Below are 18792 nucleotides of genomic sequence, written 5' to 3' on the forward strand. Positions count from 1 at the left end.
TTAATACTTTCTCTGTCTCATTTTTTAAAAACTAGAAAAAAGATAGCATTATCCACATCCACTAAGGAGAGGAAAGAAGATAAAATAGTACCAGTCCACAAGCATGGTTCTAAGACAGAAGTCTCCAATTATAGGTCAGTCTGTATAACTGCAGTTGTGGTCAAGGTGTTGGAGCGACTGCTATAAGGCATAGAATACAGGATTGGGTTGATGGACATAGCATTCTTTATATGGTTAAATGGATTTGTAAAGGGTAGGTCCTGTTTTAGTAATTTACTTGCATTTTATGATAAGGTAACAGGTGTGTTAGAAAAGGGAGAATCATATACAGTGGTATTATTGCTAGATTACCACATGATAAGTTGGTGTACAATTTGCAGAGGATGGGAATAGATAGTATATGGTTAGATGGATCAGAGATTGGATCTCTGAATAATACCAGCAGGTTGTGTATGATGGAGCAGTGTCTCAAAAAAAGAAGGTAACCAGTGGCATGTCCCAGGGTTCTGTTCTTGGGCCTCTGCTGTTTAATTTGTTTGTAAACGATATATATCATGTGGACTCACTGGGGATCTTCACTTGTTTGCTGATGATGCAAAGTTGGGAAGAATTATAAGTAGCACTGCTGATGTTAATTCCCTTCAGGAAGATTTGAATTGACTTTCACTTGGAGATCATTTTTGTTTTTGCAAGGTATTGTACTTTGGAGTGAAGAAATATAAGGCTGTTTACTATATCGAGTACCATACTGCAGGAAGAGGATGAGATTAGAGATTTGCTGTAAAGAGATGTGCAGCCTTTGCAGCACATCGTAGTGCTGCTATGATAAGAAGTACTCTAACATGTAGGGATAAGAAGGTTGTGCCACTGTATTATACACTGGTACTGGTCAGGCCAAATTGGAATATACTATTGTGCTCATATCTGGTTACCTGGTTTTCAATGTCATCTAGAGACACTGGAGAGGGTCAAGTGAGTGACTAAAATAATATTCGATTTCTTTGGAATGCTGGCTATGGTGAGAGAGGTTGAAGAAATGTGGATTGCAGTTTGGTGGATAAGAGGAAAAGAGGTGATATGATAGAGACATTTAAGTTAGTGAGATGATTTTATCAGATTAATCCAGAGGGGATTATAAAAACAGTAGAAGTGTAAGAGGGAAGAACCAGAGGTCATTCGTGGAAGTTATGTAAAAGTGTGATGAAGAGAGGTGTGAGGATTAGATTTTTTACATGGAGAATTGTCAGTGAATGAAATGCATTACCAGCATGTATTATTAATGCAAGGAGTGTTAAGGATTATAAGATTCTATATGATAAATATTTTGTCAGTTGAATGAACCTCCTACGATGAGTCTGCCGCCTCCATGGAGGATGTAATAATAATAATAATTATTATTAATAATAATTATTATTTCAAATGTTTTGTATCTGTTTTTTCTCATGCATGAGAAAAACCACAGTTATACAATGGAATGATAACTCTTCTATCTCTGCAGGTCAGTGTCCTTTTCACTATTACAGCAATCCTCTAGCTTACCTTCACCACCTTTGCAATACGTCCCCTGAATTTCAGTTTTCTATCGATCATCACCCCCAGATCTCGTCTCCCCTACTTTCTCCAGTACAGTTATAATAATAATAATAATAATAATAAAGTTCATTTTTCACTTAACATATTCAACAATTAACACATTCATAAACACACCTGTTTTTATAAATTCCATTGGTAACTCATCTTCACCCAGTGTATTTCCATTACTCATTCTATCCATTGAAAAATGAACTTTATTATTATTATTATTCAGGCTTCCATGGAGTCAAGAGACTCATCGCAGGAGGTTCTTCCTAGGAAACACAAAGTCTACATACCGCTCTTTGAATTCATTGATCACTCTTGCTCTCACCACTCTATCAGGCAATGCATTCCATGGTTTCACCACCTTCCACCCAAAGAAACTACTCCTCACCCTCTTGCTCACAGCTTCCTTTTGCACTTTCCAGGGATGGCCCCCTTGTCATCGCTCCTTCTCACTGCTCCACCAAAACTTTCCAATGTCCGCCCTGTAACTGCCTCTCAACAGTTTAAAAGTCTTGATCATATCACCTCTCCTTCTTCTATTCACCAAACTCTGCCATCCACATTTCCTCAGCCGATCCTTATAATTAACATTATAAAGTCCTGAAACCATCTTTGTTATCCACCTCTGCACCATTTCCACAGTTGATTTATTCCCTTCAAATCCTGAGGACCAAATCTGAGAACAATAGTCTAAGTGCGGTCTGATCAGGGTCTTATACAATGGAATGATAACTCTTCTATCTCTGCAGGTCAGTGTCCTTCTCACTATTACAGCAATCCTCTAGCTAACCTTCACCACCTTTGCAATACGTCCCCTGAATTTCAGTTTTCTATCGATCATCACCCCCAGATCTCGTCTCCCCTACTTTCTCCAGTACAGTTCCTCCAATCGATGTATCCCAAACTTGCTTTATTAAACCTTTATTAAACTTGCTTTTTTAAAAATAATTTGCTAGTTTATTCAAATCCTCTTGCAGGGCCACTACATCTGTACTATTACTAATAATCCTTCCCAGCTTCACATCATCTGCAAACAATTGAATATCCCTTTGCAATCCATTGACATTATCATTGATATAAAGGTTAAACAATACAGGTCCCAGTACTGAGCCCTGTGGAACCCCACTTGTAACCTGCTTCCTTGATATTGCCCCACCATATACAACTCTCTGATACCTATCAGATAGCCAATCCTGAATCCAGTTGACTAACCCGTAACAAACTTCTTTTAAAACATCAGGGATTATTTCTTCCTCCTCCATTTGGGGTATTACATTTTTGTTTTCGTATTGGTTGAAGTCTTGGGAATGATCATATAATTTGGCATAGAAGGATTCTATACTTCTTAGTTAAAGATCTGTTCTTTAATTAGTACTCCATTTTCATTTTTAAGAGATTTATTTATTTTGCCATAATGACAACTCTCTTCTCACTCCTTTCAGTCTCATATTATTTTCTATTGTAAGTTTGATTTTCCTTCTAATGAAGTTTCTAATTTCTTATGATTTTACATAGTTCTGAGAATTCTATTCTACTTCTCATGTCTTGATCTCTTTTCATGTCCTCTTCTCTTTCCGAGAAGGTTTAGGGTTTCTTTAGATAATTTTCTTTCGTCCTTTCTTTTAGTTGATTCCACCAATATCTCTCTGGCATTATTTAGCATGGCCTCAATTATCCTTCGGTACTTTTTATCTAAGTCTTCATTCATATCAATATTATAAAACTTTTCTTCTATCCCTTTCTGGAAGAACTCTTTGTTTTTTTCCAGATTTAGTAAATTGATAGAGTAACCGCGCGGTTAGCCTAGTGGCTTTGCGCTTCGCAACCATATGCCTCGGGAAGGAGTGTCCCAGGTTCGATTCCCGTTGTAGACGTGAGGAATTTGAGGATCTTCCTCAGGCATAGCCAAGTTAGCCGGTCTTGGGCGCGGTCAGTAGGGTTTTTTCCGCCAGTTTATCTGGTGTTTTTCATCCCGCAAACAGGCAAACCGGCCCCGTGAACATACGCCTCTACAGTCAAAAATATATCTCCCCCCCCCCCCCCAGCGGCAGACCAGGCGACGGATCGGTTGGGAGTAGTACTAACAAGAAGTCGCATCTAAAAGTAACACGCGGACCCTGCATAGGAAGCGGGAATAACGCGTAGAAGAAGAAGTAAATTGATAGAGTCTTTTCATTTTTAATCAGTTTGGGTCTTTTCCATCTCCATGTTTCATCTCACAAACATTTAAATGACCATGGAAATATTTATAGAAGATGCATATTTCAGAATTCAGATTTCTGTGTGAAAGTTAGCAAGGGCGAGTTGATAAGAAATTGATCATTAATCAATCTGATTGCCCTCTTTTGAACTGAGCTAAGAATTTTAAGGGAACTCTTAGAGACATCACCCCAAATGTGAGTGCAATATTCGATAATTGGGTAGATTTTTTATTTTTATTTTAAGATGAATCCAAGACGATAAATCTCATCCTGTTTAGAAATTTGAGTGTTGCTAAAGTTAATTATGGAAGAAAATGTTTTTTTTTTTTTTTTTTTTTTGGTGGGAGATAAGGCTGCACTGTTTTTCTAGCATGAAATTTTTATTGTTAGTATTTTAGTATTAATATTATTTTCTTGCCCTCCATGGAGTGACAAAATTCATGATAGAATGTCAACAGAAAGTCTATCATACCACTACTTAAACTCATGTTTGCACTTTCACCACCTTCTCAGGCAATTATTAATTTTTCTATCAGTCTCCATGCAACAAATGCACTTCTTACCCTCTTTCTTGCAACTCCCAGGAATGGCCCTTTGTCCTTACTCCTTCCCCTTGTTCTACCATATTAAAAAATCTTCTCAGTGTTAATGTGACAATAACCCTTTAATTGCTTAAATGTCTCTGCACCCTCTCCGAGGTTACCTTATGACCAAATCTGAGCACAGAATTCCAGATGTAGTCTGATCAATGCTTTATATAATGGGTGTGACATTGCATAAAGGTCAATGGGAGGACACTGACCACACTTTTATCTCTTGTGGTCAATGTCCTCCTCAACATTTAGTGTGAAGCATCCCATCTGTGGATCCAAAATTTTACACTTTACATTTAGTTGCATTAAAATGATATCCCATTTATTTCTCACCTTTTCCATCTTAGTTGAATCCTTTTGAAGAGACAAAACATCAGTAATATTCCTCCCAAGCTTCACATCATCCAAAAACAACTGAATATCTCCCTGTAATCCGATGACAATATTATTCACACAGAGATTGAACAGTAATGGTCCTAATACTGAACCCTGTGGAACTCCACTTGTAACCTTCCAACTACATGATAGTGCACTCCCATATACAACTCTCTGATATCTGTCAGAAAGCCACTTACCAATTCAATTCACAAACCTGATATCCAAAATCATGTATTGCAACTTAATCACCAGCTTCTAGTGTGATACCCTGTCACATGCCTTTAAAAAACACCAAAAAATTTATTTTTTGTGTTTGGTTTTATGGTCATCCATTACTCTTGTTACTTTATTGTAAAAGGTAACCTGATTAATAAAACAAGAGTGCCCTTTAACCTCATCAATTTCAGCCTTCATCTGAAATTGATGAGGTTATCTAAACCCCATTGTAGGATGACTTGGAGATCAGAATTGAAGGCAGTGGTGGTTGATGCTCTGTAAGTTGTGGTGATTTATGTAGTGCAAAATTTATCAAATGAAATGGAAGTATGCTGTTGTTTAACAAAATTATGAATTGAGTTACCAGTCGATTGGAGTAAACTGTTGATAAATAGAAGGAAGAGAGTTAGTGAGAGAGAGATAGAATGATGTGGAACCCTGGCATTAATGGCATGGTGAGCAGATAAGGAACCATCAGACACAGTGTACCAGTCAGAATGATGGCAACCCAATTACAGAAGTCACGGGACAGACGAAATGATGTGAGTTTGCTTTCATGCTAGACCCAGTCAGAAAGTCAAAAAGCTTTGAAGATATTGAGCAACTACATGAGATTCACTGACCATGTATTTCCATGTTTTTTATCCAGAGATGCATTAGCAGATCTTCTTTTGATCATCAGTGGTGAAATCTATTCTGGCTATCATTTACTTAAGTGCCTTTAAGGTAGTGGAGTAGTCAAGCATTGATTGTTTTCTCTTTCCATTACTTTAGAGAGAGGATTGAGATGAGAGAGATTATGTGACTGTTTGATGGAAGTGATTTGTCATCTTTCATAGGAATGGGTTGAACATAGGTCAGTTTCCAGACTGTGAGAAAGATGCTAACAGAGATGCTAATAGAAAGCATAAACAGTAGACACAGAATAGGAGTCAGTTCTGGCACACAAACCTTCAGAACAATCGGAGAAATGGCACCACTGGGACCAAGAGACTTTTTAGGGTATAATCTGGATAAATACCCTTTTGATCCCTTTCTGGTAGAAAGGACAAAGGAGTTATTGAGTATTGGGTATTTGGAATGGTTGGGTGGGAATTTACCAGGATCAGTTATGGAAAAGAAGAAAAGTATGAAGCCATGAGATTGGCTATTTCTGTGGGTGATAACGCAAAAGAGAGGTCTGGGTGTGGTGAGGGTTGACGGCATGTTGTGGAAAAATTACAGCTAATTACTTTGCAAGAGATCAAAAGCGTTTGCTGCCATTTGAAAAGATGAAAGTTTCCTGCTTTTTACTCTTATGAAGTCTGTTTTTGAAACAAATAATAGTTTTCTTGCAGCTGTTTCAGGCTTGGGCATAAGCACTAAAGGAAGATGGCATAATTTGATGAACGCATGATGTGATATACAAAGTCTTTTGTTTTTTTGGAGAACTGAGGCTCAGATATGGAACAGTAGTTTGGAATGGTGTGGGGAATGTATCTTTCCATGCCAGCAAGGACTAACTCAGGTGATCTTACTTTGGATACATGTTCAGTGCATATGTTTGGACTGGAAGGCAAAAAGCAGTAGTCTGGCCATGAGAATGAGGCACAGAAGTTATGAATATTATCCTGCTAGGCATCGTTATAAAGCAGGGTGTTTGGATTAGGATATAAATGTGCGAGCATCGTTTCAAAAAAGATAATGACAAAAGCGGATAACAAAGATGGTGTCGGGGCTGTACAATGTTAGTTATGAGGATCGGCTGAGGGAGTGTGGACTGCAGAGTTTGGTGGATAGAAAAAGGAGGGGTGATATGATTGAGACTTTTAAACCGTTGAGAGATGGTTACAGGGTTGACACTGGGGAGTTCTTTTGCTTGGTTGAACAGCGGGAAGGAGTCATGACAAGGGGGACATCCCTGGAAGTTACAAAAGGAAACTGTGAGAAAGAGGGTGAGGAGTGGTTTCTTTGCATGGAGGGTGGTTGAACCATGGAATGCATTGCCTGATGGAGTGGTGAGAGCGAGAACGGTCGATGCATTTAAGGAGTGTTATGATAGACATTGTTTCCTCGATGAGTCTTTTGACTCCATGGAGGCCTGAATAATAATAACAATAAGATAAGAACCAGGTTGTGATCTGAACTGCCTAAGTGACATAAAACAATCACAATGTAATTAAATTAAAAATGTCAAGAAATTAGTCTTGGCATTTTTATCTTTTACATTGGCATTTTTACGTTGTATTACCCTTTATCCAAGTGTAAGCAGAAAACGTTTTTACACAATATGTCTTCATAACTAGTATACTTGTATATACTTGTAATGTTAATAATGACTTCACATTAATTGCCTTAGTATCCCATAATGCAAAGCATACTTCCTTTTGGGTGTGTATAATGTTATGCATTATGGGAAGAGTCACTACACAGTCATTTCTATCTTTATTGAGGTTTTCATCGGATCAAGGTACACATCATAGACATCCTTGGATTTAGTAACTAATGATAAATCATCCTGTCATCATTACCATCTTTTATTCTTCTGTAATCTCAAGCCTCATTTGCAGCAATTTTTATCTTGCTTCTTTACATAAAGGAGGCGATCGAACTCAAGCATCAAACTATAGGCCTATTTGTGTGTCAGGTGTTGTGGTTAAGTTGTTGGAGAAGCTTGTGAGAACTAGGATCCAGAGTTGGGTTGACAACAATGGTATTATCTTTGATGGACAGCATGGATTTGCTAAAGGGAGGTCATGTTTTAGTAATCTACTTACTTATTACAATAAAGTGACTGCTTCCTTGGACAGAGGAGAAGGATACACGGTAATATACTTAGATTTCACAAAGGCTTTTGATAGAGTACCTCATGATAAGTTGACAGTCAAACTAGAGCAGATGGGGTTGGATATTAGATTAGTGCATTGGATTGGAGACTGGCTATCTGATAGGTATCAACAGGTTGTGTATGGGGTGCAATATCCAGAAAAAGGAAAGTCACTAGTGGAGTGCCTCGAGAGTCTGTTTTAGGGCCATTACTGTTCAACTTGTATATTAATGATATTGGCAAAGATTTGGATGAAGATATTCAGTTGTTTGCAGATGATGCAAAGTTGGGAGAAACCATAAAGAGTAGTGAAGATGTTGTGGCCTTGCAAGAAGACTTAAATAAATTGAGATGCTTGGTGAGAATATATTGTTGGAGGTAGAGGAAATAAAAGATCTGGGGGGTGATAGTGGATAAGGATCTAAAATTTAGGGGACATATCGCCAAAATTGTGAAGACAACACAAAGGCTTCTGGGAATGAAGCAGAGGACACTGACGTGTAGAAGTAGGGAGATTCTTGTTCTGTTGTATAAGGCTTTGATTAGGCCACACATGGACTATTGTGCCCAGATTTGGTCACCGGGTTTTCAGAAGGATTAAGAGATGTTGGAAAGGGTCCAAAGGCAACTGACTAAGGTAGTTTCTGACCTCTGGAATGTTGAGTATGAGGAAAGATTGAGAAGATGTAATTTGCAGAGTCTGGTGGAGAAGAGGAGAGGGGAGATATGATAGAGTCCTACAAGTTGGTAAGGGGTTGTTATAAGATCAATGGTGGAGAAGTTCTACAGAGAATAGCGGAAAATCAGGGGAGAACCAGAGGTCATCCCTGGAAAGTGTATAAAGAGGGTGTGAGCAGGGGAGTGAGAGGCAGGTTTTTTTCGTGCAGAATTGTGAATGATTGTAATGCCTTGCCTGAGATTGTGGTGTCCGCAAGGAGTTTGAGTGTGTTTAAGACATGGTATGATGAGATGTGTGTGTGATAAAAGGACCTCCCAGATGAGTCGTTGACTCCATGAGGTCTTGGGGTAATAATAATAATAATATACAAGTATTTAAGAAAGGAGGACTCAAAAAAACCTCAACTGTTAAACAGGAGATAACGAACCTAAAGAAAGAAATGTTGTTTAATGAGTGTCCCTTATGTTACAGAGAATATCTAGTTGATCATTGCCTAACAGGCTTCTCTCAAGATGTAGGAATGATGAAATATATGTTCTGATGAACATATATTTGGCACACTTGTATAAATACTATTGATATTAGTTATTTTTTCTTCTTTTTCTGTAATTTCCATAAGTGAAAATTAATTTTGTTGATTTGGAAAACACATACTCTATTTTAGCTCTAATTGGATTGAACTGGAGATAGAGAACGTTATCAAATGTGTGCATTGGGAATTGTAATTTGTTAGCCATCTTTATCCAGAACTGGTAGGCTGTCAGAGTTGTCAAAGTTGTACTACATGAACTTGACCCAGTTTATTGGAAGTATTGTTGCCCTCCAGGCCAGATCATGCCATGTTGGGTAACCTTTACAGCTACTAAGATTCTTGAAGGCTGTTTCTATATTGGTTGTGCATTCTGGATAAGCCTGATGGAAGAGGTTGAAAAATATCAGTAAATCTTCTCGTCTGTAAATCGTCTCTAATTAACTACAATTAATTACTGTAGTTAAGTAACCAAAGTGGTTAATTAACTACCAAAGTAGTTAATTAACCACTTTGTAATTAACTACAAAGAACCACTTTGCCTAACTTCCACTCCCTAGGGACCATACCAGAGTTCAAACTTAAGTTAAATATCCAAGTAGGAGGGGTTGACAATTCCTTTGCACATTCACGCAACACTCGAGCTGATATTCCATCTAAACCTACAGCAGTATTTGCATTTAAATTTTGCAACATATTAAATACCTCTGATTTCTTAGCTTCAATTCTCACATTAGTTATTGCTACAGGTACAAAGTTATCCTCACTTGGGTGATAGACTTTTGAAAAGTGATCACTCAGTAACTTACTATTACATCTGATTTTGTCACCTCAATACTATCAGCACCCACTAAAGTTATCCTTCCGAAGTCATTCTTCCTTTTACTTGCCACATAGCGAAAGAACTCTTGGGGATTACCCTTGATCTCATTGGGCTAAGGTCTTCTCATAATTTGATTTAGCTTTTCTTACCATGCTGGAAACCTTCATAGCTTGAGCCTTGTACTGATCGCATTTCTCCTTGTACATTCTCTATAACATTTTCTTTTTTTGAAGATCAAGTTTGATACTACTGCTCATCCATTTAACGCCTACCTTGTTTGTCTTCCTGACCATGGGGACACAATCTGATATTGCTTTACTCGGATACCTGCTGATTTTATCCCATTCACTGCTAACATCTTTCCCCTGCAATATGTTCTGCCATGAGATTGCTGCAAGCTCACTCCGAAGCTTGTTATAATTGCCTATCCTGTAGTTCTGTATTGTACCCCTTCTTACGAGAGAAATCCACAAATTTTGCAACCTTCCAAGTCAATACCACATGATCGCTTTCACCAATTGGAAGTAACGAGGACACCTTACTTATGCATATATCCTCTGAACCAATAACCAAGTCTAACAGTCTCACACCACGTGTCCCTTCAGTTATGTGCTGTTTTAAGTAATTATCTCGTAGAAGATGTATGAACTCCATTTCCTTTTTGCTACGTGATATTTCCTCCTTCCAATTGATATCACCATAATTAAAATCCCCCATAATAATCACTAAACCTGCACTAATTTGCTGATGCATGAATTCAATATCACTTCCTGTACCCCCTGGCCTATAGCAACAACCAATTGTATATTTGGTTTTGTTGGTCACTATTTCACACCAGACCGCCTCAAATGAACTATTATTCACATGTCTATCATCTTTATATACTACTTTCTTTGGCTGCAACACATCAACAATACTCCTCCCCCTGTTCTATCGTCTCTATCCTCCCTGAAAACACTGTACCCATCACATTCAATTCAAGTGACCACATTTTCTGCTTACAGCCAAGTTTCACTAATGCCTATAACTTTTGGTGAGATTGCACTGACTAATGCCAAAAATTCTTCTCTCTTATTTTGAATGACATTTCATGATAATGTAAAGCAAAGCATTCCACTGACTAACCACTCTCTAGGCAAAGAACCTATGCCTTATGCTCCTGCTCATGCTTCCCAATACAGGGTGATCAAAATTAAACTATCCCTCTTGTGAAGGCCTTGTGAAGCTCCATTCAGTGATCTAAATGCTGTGAAATTTTGAAGAAATACATTTGGGTCATTCAAAAGCGATATCTGAGAAAAAAAAACAGTAGTTCTAAAATTCTCCACCAGGAGGCATTGCAAATGCAAAATGCATACAGAATTCTGCATTTCTACCTATTCAAGCTGTAAATACCCAAAATTGCCAGGTAAAGACTATGCAAAAACCTGCATTCAATCCAACAAATTTCTTTCTATTCACCAATAGTTACTGTCTGGTGCAGGTTTACATCTTTGTTTATCATTGGACCATTCTTTAAGAACATTCACCAGTTGGGTCCTGTGACCTACTCAGATACTGGTGAACAGGATCGCAATATAATAAACAATTTTTTCATGGAACAACTACAGCAGGATGGGTTCCCTCCACACATTGGTCGATTGGTACAGGAGGTTCTTCGAGTACATTTCAAAGAAGCCAGAGTGATCAGCCATACATTTCACACTACATGTCTACCTTTTTCAGTTGATCTGACCCCTGTCATTTCTGGCACAGGGGATTTCACAAAGACAGGATTTTATTATTATTATTATTATTATTATTATTATTATTATTCAGGTCTCCATGGAGTCAAAAGACTCATCGTGGGAGGTCCTTCCTAAGAACATAAAGTCTGTCAACACTCTTCAAGAGGAGGTTCCCCCTAAGAAATACAAAGTCTATCATACCACTCCTTAAACTCATTGACTGTTCTCGCCATCACCACTCTATCAGGCAATGCATTCCACTGCTCAACCACCCTCCATGCAAAGAAACCACTCCTCACCCTCTTGCTCACAGTTTCCTTTCGTAACTTCCAGGGATGGCCTCTTGTCATCACTCCTTCCCGCTGTTCAACCAAGTGAAAGAACTCCCCAGTGTCAACCCTGTAACCACCTCTCAACAGTTTAAAAGTCTCAATCATATCACCTCTCCTTCTTCTATCCACCAAACTCTGCAGTTCACATTCCCTCAGCCAATCCTCATAACTATCCTTGTACAGTCCTGAGACCATCTTTGTCATCCGTCTTTGTATCTTTTCCACAATTAATTTATCCCCTTCAAATCCTGTGGAACAAATCTGAGAACAATAATCCAAGTGTGGTCTGATCAGAGACTTATACAACGGAATGATAACCCTCTTATCTCTGCAGGTCAGTGTCCTTCTCATAATTGCAGCAATCCTCTGTGTTACCTTCACCACCTTTGCAATATGTCCCCTAAACTTCAGGTTTCTATCAATCATCAATCCCAGATCTCTAGTCTCCCCTACTTCCTCCAGTATAACTCCTCCCATAGAGTATGCAGCATCCCATCGACGTTTCCCAAACCTCAAGACCTTACATTTTGCTGCATTAAACTGAAATCCCCATTCATTTGCCCATCTATCTAGCTTATTCAAATCCTCTTGCAGGGCTACCACATCTGCACTATTACTAATAATCCTTCCCAGCTTCGCATCATCCACAAACAACTGAATATCCCCTTGCAATCCACTGGCAATGTCATTGATATAAAGGTTAAACAATATAGGTCCTAGTACTGAGCCCTGTGGGACCCCACTTGTAACCTTCTGTCTCCTTGAAACTGCTCCACCATACACAACTCTCTGATACCTATCAGACAGCCAATCCTGAATCCAGTTGACCAATCTGACATCCAGACCCATGTGTTGCAACTTAAATATCAGCTTATCATGTGGCACCCTGTCAAATGCCTTTGCTAAGTCTAAGAAAATTGCAGTATATGCCTTTCCCTCATCTAAAGTTCTTGTAACTTTACTATAAAAGGCTAGCATATTGCTAAAACAAGAGCGCCCTTTCATAAATCCATGTTGACTCTCACAGATAACATTACCCTCATCTGCCCAGTGCTGTATATGGTCCCTCACTACGTTCTCAAAGATCTTAACAACTACTGATGACACACAGACTGGTCTATAATTAGACACTTTCAGTCTGTTACCACCCTTATGCAATATCTTACCTTCCTTCCATTCCCTGGGCACCTTTGCCAAAGCCAGACTTTCATTGAAAAGCCAAGTTAAAGGCACTGTCAGTTCCCTAGCACATTCTCTCAAAACTTGTGGTGAAATACCAACCAGTCCCAAAGCTTTATTGACATCCAGAGTTCTCAGTATCTGAAACACACTCTCCTCCTGTACCTCTAAACCTTGAACCTGCCCTATCCCTCTAGCATTAAAACTGACTCCTCCAGGATGAAATACTCCAATAAAGTGGTCATTGAACAATTCCACTATGTCCTCTGCATCAGTCACTCTATTCCCCATTTTTATCCCACAATATCATTCTTCCACAGTCATTTCTCCTCCTACTGGCAACATAGCTAAAAATTCCAGTTCCCTAGGATTTTCTTTGGATCTTAGGGCCAATCTCCTCTCATATTCCAGTTTCGCTTTCCTTACCACACTAGTCACTCTTCTGGCCTGTGCCTTATATTCTTCACACATCCTCACTTCACCTGTCTCCTTATATCTCTTCCATAGCCTCTTTTTCACATGCAATTCCTATTTAATATTGTTTGTCATCCACTTTACTCCAAATTGTGCCCTCTTCTTCACTCGTGGTATACAACTTACCATTCCTGCTAACAAATATTCTTTCACAATTTCCCACGCACTAACGATATCTCGGCCTTCCAATTCCTCCCTCCATGAAACTTCCGAAGTTGATGTCTAAGACTACTATAATCACCTGCATTATAATTCCACACAAGTTCCCGTCTCTTTGATACTCCTGCATGTCTATTCATTTTCCAAGTCAAAACCATATTTATCAGGATCATCCTGATAACTTGCCATCGATGAAAGACAGCATAACTCTTCATGTGCACAACATCAGTCTCAGTCCTAAACAGCTGAATTCTGCTGTTGAACACACTGTGCAAATAATTAAGATTGCGGCATAATAGGAAGGGCAGCACACTGAACAGAACAGACCATGAATGCATAAAGGAAATGAATAAAAATGTGTTACGTATGCTTGTGTCACTTTTCTCCTTCTTACAGAGAAAAATTACTACATTTGGTACATCATACAGCACCTTCTAGTGAATCTTGGAACAACTTTTTTTTTTCTCAGATATCACTTCCATATGATGCACAATGTATTCTTGCAAAGTTTGCAGCATTTAGATCACTAGATGGCACTCCCCTTAAATAGGAATACTTTAGTTTTGATCATCCTTTACATCTACCAGGTAGATATGTCCTCTAGTTCTATCCCCTTCATCCATTCCACAAAAAATGTCTTCTACATTAACCTGGTACCAACCCTTTATCAACTTAAATGTCTCAATTATATCCTCCTCTTCTTCCTATTCAGAAGGCTTTGAAAACTGCATTCCCTCAATCTATCCTCATACCCCACTTTATAAAGACCTTTTACAGCCTTAGTTAATCTTTACCAGATCATTTCCAACATATTCTCATTACCATAAAAACCAGGTGACCAAATCTGTGCACAGTAATCTATACAAGGCCTGATCAAGGCCTTGTATAATCTAACCAGAACCTCTTTATTTCTACAAGTTAAGGTCATCTGTATAATTGACATAATCTAATGCTATGTTTTCACAACTTATGCAATGTAAGTTCTGAATTCTAGATCCTTGTCCACCACCGCTCCAAGGTGGCTTATCTCCTCCAAGATTTCTTCATCGAGTGAATACTTTGCATTCCATTGTTACACATCAAATTTCAGAACCTTACACTTGACAACAGTGAACTGACAGTTTCATACTGATGCCCACTCATACAACTAAGTTCTCCATTCAAAGTAATATACAACTGTTTGCATCATCTGCAAACAGTTGAATATCACCAGTTAAATCGTAACCAATATCATCATATACAAATTAAATAAAAATGATTTTTATTCAGCACACCACCAGTGACTTTCCTCTTTAGAGATAGTGGCCAGGCATACCCAACTTGCTGATACCTAGCTGATAGCCATTCACATACCCAATTCACTAGTCTGTCATCCAATCCCACCTGCTTCAGTTAATGACCAATTTATCAAAATTCTTTCAATCTAAGTATACCACTATGTGTGTCTCCCTTGTACAAAACATTGGTCACCTTGTTATAGTACATAAGCAAGTTTGTAAAACATGACCTTCCTTTAACAAATGGATACAGACAAGTACAAGAATATGCCTGTTATCAACCCACTTTTGTAACCTATATTTCATCAACCTATACAATACCTTAACTACAACTGCAGGTATACAAATCGGCCTATAATTTGTTTTCGTAGCCTTATCACAACATTTGTGAGGAACAATTTTGCCTTCAATTACTTTGGGACTTATGCTGTTGCAAAACTTGATAAACTGGTAGACCAAATCTGATGCCAACTCCCTGGAAGATTTTGTCAAGACACACTGTGATATGTCATCAAGTACGATTGCATTGTCATCTAGCTTACTTAACTACTCAAATACCTCTTATTCACTCATGATTACGTCTTCTCTCATTCCATTATCTACAACTGAGCTTCTGATTTCACCCTGAAATTGAAACACCCTGTAGTTTGTGCTCGCTGATCTCCAATCTCTCACTTTCATTCATTCAGAGCATCTTATCATAATCATTCTTCCTTTCACTTGCCACATATCGAAAAAACTCACGAGAATTTTCTTATCCTGATTTGCTAATTTCTGCTCATACTGCACTTTTGTTTTCCTTACCAAGTGAGTCACTCTCATGGCCTGCTCACTATACTCTTCATGGAACTGATTACTACCATTATTCACCTTGTGCTGCCTCCAAAGTGCCTTATTCTTCTAGATTTTATGCTAAATCTTCTCATTCATCTATTTTACGCGTACTTATTCAGTCTTTTGACCTTCAGAATGCATTCACACATTGATCTTATTAGGTATTTCTTTATCAGTTACCAGCATTTATATCCTTCCCACTTAATTCCTCATTCCAAAATGTAGCTCCAAGCTGTCTTCTAAGCTTGTCACAATCACTAGCCTTGTACTTCCACATATCTCCTTTCCTCATGGAAGTCTTCATATGGCTAGCCACTACCCAGGTGATAACCTCATGATCACTCTCACCAACTGGATAGAAGTGTGAAACACCACTCACAATTATATGCTCTGATGAAATCATCAGATCTAAAACTCTCATTTCTCACTTGCCCTCCATTACACATGCTTGAGATAGTTGTATCTCAAAAACTTGATAAATTTATTTTCCTTATTCCCAAATACTATCTCGTCATTCCAATCTATATCGCCATAATTAAAATCACCCATTGCAATCACCCTTTCCTTGTACACTAACCCAAGTTGCTTATACATTTCTTCATCACCACCATCCACAATACCTGGCCTATTGGCAACATCTGGGTGTATACTGGTGTAAATGATGCATGCAATATATATATATGAAGAGAATTGGAAGTAGGAAGTTACACAACAATTAGCTATGCCCTTGACCTACTTACTTAATGAAAGTCTTGCAGTGGGAATGGTACCTAAGGAGTGGGAAGAAGGCAAAATTAAGCTACTACACAAGCATAGTTCCAGGACAGAAATTTCCAATTACAGACGTGTGTGCATAACTGCAGTTGTAGTTAAGGTGTTGGGAAGATTGGTTAGGAACAGAATATTAGATTGGATTGATGGACATAGTATTCTTTATGATGGTCAGCATGGATTTGTAAAGATATGCCTTGTTTTAGCAATTTACTTGATCTTTGCGAAAGAGTTTGATAGATTACCACATAATAAGTTACCATACAAGCTGAAGAGCATGGGAATAGAGAGTACACTGGTTAGACAGATTGGTGGTTGGCTCTCTGAATGATACCAGCAAGATGTATATGATGGAACAGTGTCTCAAAAAAAGGAGTGTAACCAGAGCCGTGCCCCCCAGTTTCTGTTCTTGAGCCTCTGCTGTTTAACTTCTTTGTAAATGATATATCATGTGGACTGACTGCAAATCTTCAGTTGTTTAGTGATGAAGCAAAGTTGGGGAGAATTATAAGTAGCACTGTTGATGTTAATTCCCTTCAGGAAAATTTGAATATAGACTTTTGATTTGGAAAGAGGAGTGGGATTGTAGTTTTAATATTAATAATTGCCAGGTGTTCTATTTCGGAATGTAGAAATATAAAACTGTGTACTATCTTGACAGTACTGTACTGCAGGAAGTGGATGAGATTTGAGATTTAGGAGTGATGGCTGGTCCGTGCGGTTAGCCTAGTGGCTTTGCGCTTCGCAACCATATGCCTGGGGAAGGAGTGTCCTAGGTTCGATTCCCGTCGGAGACGTGAGGAGCTGAAGGATCTTCCTCAGCCATAGCCAAGTTAGCCAGTCTTGGGAGCGGGCAGTAGGGTTTTTTCCGCCAGTTTATCTGGTGTTTTTCATCCCGCCAGCAGGCAAACCGGACCCTTGAACACACACAGGGATACAGTCAAGAATATCTTGAGGCATAGGAGTGACCATTCTATCCTCGTATTTCGGTTACGAAATCCAAGCATGCTTGGAAGGTTGTGGGCCTTAAAAAGGCCTGTTGAAGCCATTGGGATAGATAGGGAGTGATGGCTGGAAGTAGACTGAAGTTTAGAGGGCACATTGCCAGTGTTGCAAAGATTGCACATTATAGTAAGGACATGGTTGTGCCACTGTATAAGGAACTGGTCAGATCACACTTGGACTACTGTACTCAGATTTGGTCATCTGGTTTTTAGTGTGATGTGGAAACATTGAACAGGGTCCAGAGAAAAGTGACTAAGGGAATATCAGGACTCAGAATGCTGTCTATGGAGAAAAGTTGAAGGAATGTGTATTGCGGAGTTTGGTGTATAGGATGAAAAGAGATGATATGATAGAGACATTTAAGTTAGTGAGGGGATTTTATTGGAATAATCCAGAGGAATTATAAAAAGAGTAAAATGCAACAGGGGAAAGAACCAGAGACCATCCCTGGAAACAGAGGTTTGAGGCCAAACTAGGAAAAACAAGACTACACCCATCATACCCACCAATCTCTAAATTTCATGGTTTGGGTTACATACTCTGGTAAGAGATGTTCATTGGACATCCACCACACTGATACATGTTCACATGCTCTATTGAGATTGTAGCGTGACTCAATGCTCCATAACAGAACTTTCCAAGCTTCCATGTCCTATTGTACATGCTCTCGGAGCCACTGAAGAGGCCCAGTATATTGGTTCTGGTAATGTAGGCTTGCATAATGTAGTCCTACCATGGAAAGCTATGCTGTGAGCCTTAGTTCTGAATGTTTTTGTGCAGCTTCTTGTTCCAGTTGATTCTGCATTCAACGTGTTGGCTGATGAATGGCAGTTTTTACATATTATCCTTCATAGCACTATAGAGTCACATTCAGTGAGTGTGGTGGGTCATCCACTGATGTTGACTCCCTGCACTTCCATCTCTGTATGGTATCGCTAATTGTTGACCTGGGATGGTCCACTTTGTCAACAATTTGCTGAACAGATAGGCTTGCAATGTGGCCTATAATACCTCTTTCAAACTCCGTCAGTTACCTTCTTTTAGCTGTTTCACACGACACATTTGCACTGAATTGGAAGCATCATATTCCTCCAATTTATACTGGCTACAAACACGAGACTTGTTACAATGCATGATGCACCTCATCCATGGTGGTGTCCATTGACTTCTTTCCAAGCAGTGTATACTGGACATAAAGTTTCAAAATAACTTTTAAAGTAAATACTAA

The 18792-nt window shown here is 38.8% G+C and overlaps 1 protein-coding gene across 4 annotated transcripts in view; it reads right to left on the reverse strand.

The window, feature by feature from the left end:
- The window catches only part of LOC150106232 (voltage-dependent calcium channel subunit alpha-2/delta-3-like), a 2133114-nt gene that overhangs the window by 385572 nt on the left and 1728750 nt on the right, over positions 1–18792 (reverse strand). The gene's annotated exons all lie outside the window — the stretch shown is intronic.

Source organism: Typopeltis vanoorti, chromosome 5 (assembly GCF_054136105.1).
Source record: "Typopeltis vanoorti isolate ZY-2024b chromosome 5, IOZ_Tvanoo_1.0, whole genome shotgun sequence".
Lineage (NCBI taxonomy): Eukaryota > Metazoa > Arthropoda > Arachnida > Uropygi > Thelyphonidae > Typopeltis > Typopeltis vanoorti.